We start from the raw sequence: 8,006 nt of genomic DNA, 5'->3' as shown, positions 1-8,006 counted from the left end.
TTGGTAAATCTGTGGGAAATCTCCTAGGTTGCCTATATGTAGGGTGCGTGTGGTGTAGAGCTACCCAATCCCTCCTCCTGTTTGAATATGTTCTTGTATTGTGTAATGAGCCTCTTGATTTGCACTTATTTCCTTCCATTGCCTTCACATTGTGGTTGTCGCAGGCGGTCAAGTGATTGAGGTCCACTGTTGCTGCTGTCCTGGTGGACTCCTAGGTGGCCTCGGTGCAAGGCGGGGAGGGTTGGGGGACAACATTTCTAAGAGAGGTTGTGGGCTCAATTGGTCTTGTTTTATTTCCTTTTGTTTCCTTCACATTGAGGCTACCACAGGTGTTACACTAAAAAATGTCACCATGACTATTTATAGTTAGTATGGCTCTATCAACAGTCATGCTATCCTCTTAGGCAAGTCTTATGCCTCTGCTCTCCATGTCAAACTCCAAAAAGAGAGAAAGTCTTTATAAATGTATTTATCTCTGGGTACACAGGTTCTCTCAACCTTACCTGCGGGTACGCACCCAATGTTCACAAAAGCTGTGTACTTGTACGCTCTGTATGTAAAGGGGCAGGTGCGTACCCCTGTAAAGGTCAAAATGCGCAAGTTTCATCTTTAAAAAGTTACTTGTGGTCATTTCTAGAGCATTCTAGAAGGTTTTTCGACGTGTATTGAGCGCCTCCAGATGGTTCATGTACCCCTACCAAAGAGGAACTTATCCCATCAATGAGGGAGCTATCTCATCCAAAGAGGGGATTATCCCATTGATGGTGGACCTAAATAACATCCTCTAGACCACTATAAATACAGGCACTGGGCCAGAAGGAGGGGAGGTTGGAAGCTAAAAATTTCTAAGGGTAGATGCTGCTGGAATTAGGACTCCCATTTAGAAGCTTGTGAGGAGAGATTGCCATCTTTGCTTGTTCTATTTGGAAGTGGGTGAGCTTTGTCAAAGTAAAGGAGAACTCTTGATGGACCCTGAGAGGGACTTGCACAACACCAAGGCTCAGGTTGTAATTGTTCCTTTTGTTTCCTATTAATGCAAATGAGTTCATTCTTCTCAATAACTTGTTATTTATGAGTTGTTTCATGTACTCCTTGGTCTATGTGTTAAATATGTTTTATTTTATGAGATTATCAGGTGCTATATTATTATTATTATTATTATTATTATTATTATTATTATTTATTAATTATTTTGTATATATTTTTAATATCATTTATGATTTATTATTTTTAATCGTTTGATTGTTAGTGGATGCAGGTTTCAAAGTGAAGGAGGAGCTCATCCGGATCAGCGGGGCTGGACTGCTGCAACAGCGTTGGACTACAGGTAGGATCTAAACACTTGATTTCTTGTATGGTAAATGCATGTTTAGAGAAGGATCGCTCTTGTTTGTCTTGTTTGTCACTAGAGAGTCTTAGGCTCCTAGGGAGGTTAGTTGTGTCCGCACTACCGACTCTTTCCGCCTGATAAAATGGCGACTCTGCTGGGGACTCCATTGATGTGAAAGTCTTTTCCTTTGTATGCAACTTTGATCTGAGAAAAGTCATTTATTTTCTGGTTTTTGGCTCTGTGACCTTGCATTTGGGTGGGTTAGCTTAGGGTTAGATTTAATTTAGTTTTTCTTGCCTTTTTCAGTAGTACGCACCCTTTGAGTATTGCACAGTGCGTACTTGTACGCACTGTTGCTGTGTGCACAGAGCGGGCCCGCACCTGTCTTAACGGGTTGCCTGCGTACCCTGCTAAAAATTAAGAAATTTCCATTTTTTGCATTTTTTCTCTTGGATTTTTATTTTTATTAGTTTTTGCTGCCCAGATCCATTAGTCTCTTGTCAAAGATCTTCACCTGAACTTGTTTCGATAGCATTGAGTGTTTTAGTGGATTTCATAGAAGTTTAAGCCCTAGGGTTTGATTTTTGAGTAGGTCTTGTAGTGACTTTGGCGGTAGAAGTTGTCAAGCCTTAGATCTCTCTGGTTTTGTCAGCATTCTTAGAAGTCAGACCTGTCATAAAGTCTACCTGTGAGAGCAACTTACCTTTGAGTGGTCTCTTTGGCAAATTTCGAAGTGCTTGTTGATTAAGTATTGAATTCCATTTTACAAAAAGAACAAAAAGATTTGAGTTTTGTTTTGACTGGTCTTTTGATTCTGCATTAGCTGGTCCTTGACTTGATTGTGGTCAAGTAAAACAACCTAGAATCATCCTTGTAGGCTTTTGCCTCGTCAGGTTTGCTTAGAGTAAATTTCTTTTTGATTTGCTTGTGAGTCAAGTTTTCATAGATTTTATAGCTTTTGAGATTGATTTTCGTTAAAATAGATTTATATGCTTTATTAAATAAGGGAAAATACAAAAACATCTCCTTTGAAAAGTTTTGCTTCAAGTAGCTTTGAAGAGTTTTGAAAGAAAAAGAGTTTTTCGTGCACGTAGGGAGTGGTCATGTTTGTATGTTTGGAAAGATAACGAGAATTGTTTCTTTGATTTTCTTTACTAAGAAAGTTGTTTTCTATAAAATTTTCATCTCTCAACTCTCTTAGTTAGGAATTTCATTGAAAGAGAAAAGTAGCGTAAATCATCTTAGGTGCATCTTTGTAGTGGTTTGAGTCGAGTCTACACACCATTGGTTTCACTTCCGCTACCCTTTGTCTTTAAGAAAAACCATAAAATTAACGCTTAAAGTAAAATCAACGTAGTAACTTTTATTTACTAGGGCTCTGAAACACCAATTTAGATCAGGCTAGTGTCTTGGAGTAGGAGAGTAATTAACTCTCCAAGACAACAAAACCAAACAAGTAGCTTATCTTGTGATAGAATAAATCCAATTGTCTCATTTGTACTTTGGGAAAGCTCCTCTTAAAGGAGAAGCACGAGCTCGTGTCCGAACCAGTGAGGGGATCAATCCCCCCTCGTTGGGAATGACGCCAGACACGCACGTATTACAAACGGTAAACCTCGGATTAACCATTGTCGAGGAGCCAGGGGTCACTTTTCGGTAAACCTTGGATTATTGTCAAGGAACCGGCAAGGGGATTGAGCTTGATACTCTGCCCTTGCGTGTTGTTGGAGTGTAGACTGTTCCCCCAGGTGCATTTGTTGCGGTTGGTAACCTTAGTGACCATTATCTTTAGGATTCTACCGAGGTGACGGTGGAGGGAAGATCCCACTGTACCTGGAGCAGACGTCGGCTAGACTCACTTGGATTTTCTGGGGGGTTCACTTCACTCGAGACGGTTAAAGTGGAGGAACTTGTGCCGGTCTATTCATTAAGCAGGTTGCCGGGGTAACTGTTCCACCCGCCACTTCTGTACTGAATCCGGCGATGTTGGGTTTCATCTCCAACTAGCGATTTCGGTCTGGAAGGCTACCATTTGTGCTTGGTTTGACGCCCTAGATTCTTTAGGCGTGTGATTCAAATTTGTTTGGTTCTTTAGAGACTTTAGGTGGTTTGATTTGAGATTTTACTTTGTTTTCGTGTGTAGTAGTTAAAAGTTTTTAGCTGTGGCGGAATTACCGAGACAGTCCCGTAGACTTCGGGGCCAGTCTCCTGAAGTTGTTTCTGTGGCCGAATTGTTGAGAAGATCTCGTAGACTTAGGGGTGAACCTCCTCGAGACGACCCCAGTAATCTAGAACGTTTGAAGGTCCTTGTAACTCCTCCTAGTGGCAGTAGAGTAGGTTCACCTGAAGAAGGAGAATCTTCCTTGGTAGTCCATTCAGATTACCAAGGTCTAGAGACAGGTTATAATCCCGAAGCTGTCACAGTTTCTGAGCTTGTTGGTATTTTTTCGTCTGCTAGTGATACAGGCGAAGAACCTGAAATATCTGAACCTGTTACTCCGACTTCTAGTGTTCCAGATTCACCAAGAGTAGAACGAGTTATCACCGAAAATCTTCCTACTGGTCTGATTACTATCGAAGAACTTGCTTCAGAGGAAGAAATAGGCGTCTCTAACCTTGAAGATCAACTTACTATTGAGCTCAGGGAGCGTGAATCTTTCTTTTACAATCCTCCTAGAAGTACTACTTGGTACCTTTCATTAACCAATTATTTAGACAACTCAGGGGTAGGTTTTTCTACACCTCGTACTCCCTTTCCACCTAGAGGTGTTTATACTCCTGTAAATATGTCTGGTCAGTCATCCGTGTTTACTCAAACTCCTGAATCTTTCTTACACGGTGGTCCTTCTGTTCCCACCGGGTATCAATCACTTTCTGGTACCTTTGCGGGGGCATCTCCTCAACCCATTGATCATGGGTTATTAGCTGGAAACAATGGTAATATACCATTGGGTGTAGGAGACATTTACATGATGTCAGGTTCAGTTCCCGTTTCCCAACCTCAAGGTGGCCAATTACCGCCTGGGGGGCAGCCTCAGTTAACGCCTGGGGGGAAACCTCAAGGTACACAAATTGTGTCTGGGGGGCAACCTCAAGGTCAGTATGTACCTATGGTGCAATACATGCCTCAAGGTCAACCCCAGCCTCAATATGTACCCCAGGGTCAACCTCAGTATCAACCTCAAGGGTATCAACCCCAAGGATGGCAACCTCAAGGGTATCAACCCCAAGGGTATCAACCTAAAGGGTATCAACCTCAAGGTCAGTCATATGTTTAAGGTATGGGAACTGCACCTTTCAATTATCAATCCTATCCTCAATCCGGTTATGGATCTCAGTATCCTCAACATGTTATGGGTCAATACCCCGAAATGTTAGTATGGGATCCATCACAGGGTCAATAGGTGTTGCAGCCAAGTACACAGTTGGCACCTCAAGCTGGACAACCCGTAGTTTCTGTTCCACCCCAGCAACCGCAACCTGCCCAGTCAAATGTTCAAACTTCTGTAACTTCGGTAGTTACTCAGCCGCCAATTGCACCTAGTACTCCATCTCAAACGGCTGCTGCAACTACCGCTACATCTGCCGCACTTACTTCTGGAGTATCGACAGCTCCGGTTTCTACTGTCTCTGCAACCACTCCTCAGACATCTTTACCGTTGTCTGGATATACAATTCAAACCACGGTCCAGATGCCTACAGGTCAGCCTGGTATAAGTACGGTTGTCACTACTCAACCTCAATTTGTTCATCAACCGTACCAGGGACAGTACCAACATGGGCAAGCTGTCCAACAAGCGGTTTACCAGTATCAACCGTATCTTGGGTACACTTATCAACAACCTCAACAACCCCAGTACGGTCCGGTTAATCCTAGTTTTCCAGGAGGATATAATATCCCTAATGCGACTCCTGTTCCTAGTTATCCTGGATATCCTCCTCCTGGGACTGGTCTTGTGACCCAGAGTTTTAGAGATCCTAACCGGCAGTTACCATTTATCGTAACTTTGGATTTACCAGACTTGACGCGCCTAACGAACGATCCAATTCAATATCTTCCGTTCTGGCCGCCAATGCCAAATAAGTTGCCCAGTGATATACCCAAGTTCGAAGGTAAGTCTGGAGAGGATCCGTCCAATCATGTGATGACTTACCATCTCTGGTGTGCTTCAAATTCTATCTCGGATGATTCGATCCGCTTACGTCTTTTCCAGCGTACACTCATTGGTCTCGCGGCCAAGTGGTACATTGAATTACCACGGGCCTCTTTTTACAATTTCAGCCAGTTAGCTACCTCGTTCTTAACTCACTTTCAGTTGCCAGTCAGATACGATAACGGCACGGAGTTATTAACTTCACTAAAACAATCGACGTCCACGTATATTTCTGATCACATTCATGAGTGGAGATGTCGAAGAAGGCTAGTGAAAGTTTTTATTCCGGACCAAATCTTAGCTGAATGGTTTGTTAAATCATTATTACCAAAGATTACTGAAGATGTAGCTAAGGCCGGAGTAGTTACTGAGGAGAAAGTCATTGCTCAGGCGCAATACCTTAACTTAGTTTATACTCAGTCGGGTACGTTACACGAGAAGATTCCAGATCTTCCCAAATCGAATCAAATCGTTGCTGCTCCTTCGGGATCTCATGCCGCTGATGGTATGATTGGCATCGTGAATACAAAGAGAAAGAAGAAATCCTCCAAGACTTCTACTACTCCTATAATCACTTTGCCTGATTCCCCGACAGGAGAGTCTTCTCCTAAACTTTCCGCCGATATTCACACTGTAGAATCATCTACGGCCAAATCAAAAAACGGTGGAAAGAAGAAGGCTAAAGCAGACAAGGCTCTGAAGGAGAAAACGGAAAATTCGGAAACCAATGACGAAAAGCGCAAACCTCGATATCCTTGTCTTATTTGTGAAGAGGATCATTTTACAAGAGATTGCCCTCATCGGGCCGAGGTTGTGAAAATAGTCAAAGGTTCTCCCACTCCTGCTGTGTTAAAAAATCCATTTCCAGAGCAGGAGAATAAGATGATAGGTTCTTCCTCGACTGCCAGTGAAGAACCCATTTTGATGATGTCTCATGTGAGGATTGCGACTCGATCGCGAGATTATGGTAGTAAGAATCCTGTTGATGGTAAAGAAGCAGAATCTTCTCATTCTAATCCATCAACCTCAGCTCCTGGTTCCGATCCACTACAGATCGAAAAACCTAACCTGGACTTAGTAATTAAACTGCCCGCCAAGGGTGTACTTCGAAGGTCTGCTTTCAATCCACATGCGAGAGCGGCCCAGAATTACAACATTGTTGAGGACTTAGCTGTTTCACCCTCAGCAATGTCGGCTTTAGAAGTGCTGCAATCATGCCCAGCACAACGAAAATTACTTTTGTCGGCTATCGGAGCTGTTGATGTTCAGGACCCGAACCTGATAATCTTCGATCTAGAAAATAGTACACCACGCCTACCCCATCAAATGGCTTTCCAAATTCCAGTGATAGTCAAAAACAGGCCTATTCATCGGACTGTGATTGATGAGGGAGCTTCTACGTGTATTATGTCGATTCAATGTTGGAGATCGCTTGGTTCTCCTTCGCTGAACCAATCCCCGACCATCCTTAAGGCCTTTGATGGCCGTGGGTTCCGTCCATTTGGTATTCTACAGGAATTGCCTATAGGGGTAGAAGGTAAAACCGTTAGTCTGGATGTGGAGGTGGTTGATGCCCCTCTAGACTACAACCTTCTTTTGGGTCGAAGTTGGTCATATGCTATGACAGCGGTCGTTTCATCGGTCTTCAGAGTAATTAAGTTTCCACATAACGGTAAGATCGTGACGATTGATCAGCTGACATACTTTTCATCCGACCCAACCTCTTCAGAGAGTATCCAGCATGTCGGTAAGACGACAATCCCTTATAGGGACATTGGCGTAGGTTTAGTTAAAGATTTCGGTTTACTGGGAACTTTTCCTTTCCCTCCAATCAACGCAGACCCTTCATTTGCATCAATTCATATGATTACATCAGACAACATTATTTATGATGATCCTTGGATTGTCCCATCTGAATCTGAGATAGACTCATTCGGTGATGCTATGCCTTTGAGTCCATATGAAATTGCTTATGAAGCCGTCATGTCTTTTACCGACTCGCGTTCAACCAAGATCGACCAAATGAATGTGGTCAGTGAAGAATCACTTCTCACATCAACCTTAGAACGGATAGTGTTTCCCAAAGTCGTGTCATCTGACGAACAACTTCGCGAAATCTTAAGTGTAGACGATCTACCATGGGAAGATCTCCATCACAGATCTTCGTTTCTACCTAAGGAGGATGCTTTTGAAAATGATTTTTCATCTATCTTTACCGCTGAATATGTCAAAGACGCTCAGAATCCAACGAAACATTCTGATTCAGAGTTGAATTTAGGGAATATTTCTCGCACTATTCCCATAGATATTTCAGTGAAGCCCGGAATTGAGGAAAACATTCATATAGGTGCCTCATGTACAGAAGATGAAATTCGAACTTACAAGGCACTATTCCAAGAATTCCGCGATGTGTTTGCCTGGTCTTACGAGGAAATGCCAGGAATCGATCCTGCCATTGTTGTTCATGAAATAAAGACCTATCCGGATGCTAAACCCGTCCGGCAACGGTTGCGTCAGATTCA

Source organism: Pinus tabuliformis, chromosome Q (assembly GCF_031772625.1).
Source record: "Pinus tabuliformis cultivar Carrire ecotype Pingquan chromosome Q, CPIR1, whole genome shotgun sequence".
NCBI lineage: Eukaryota > Viridiplantae > Streptophyta > Pinopsida > Pinales > Pinaceae > Pinus > Pinus tabuliformis.
This window is presented reverse-complemented; position numbering follows the sequence as displayed.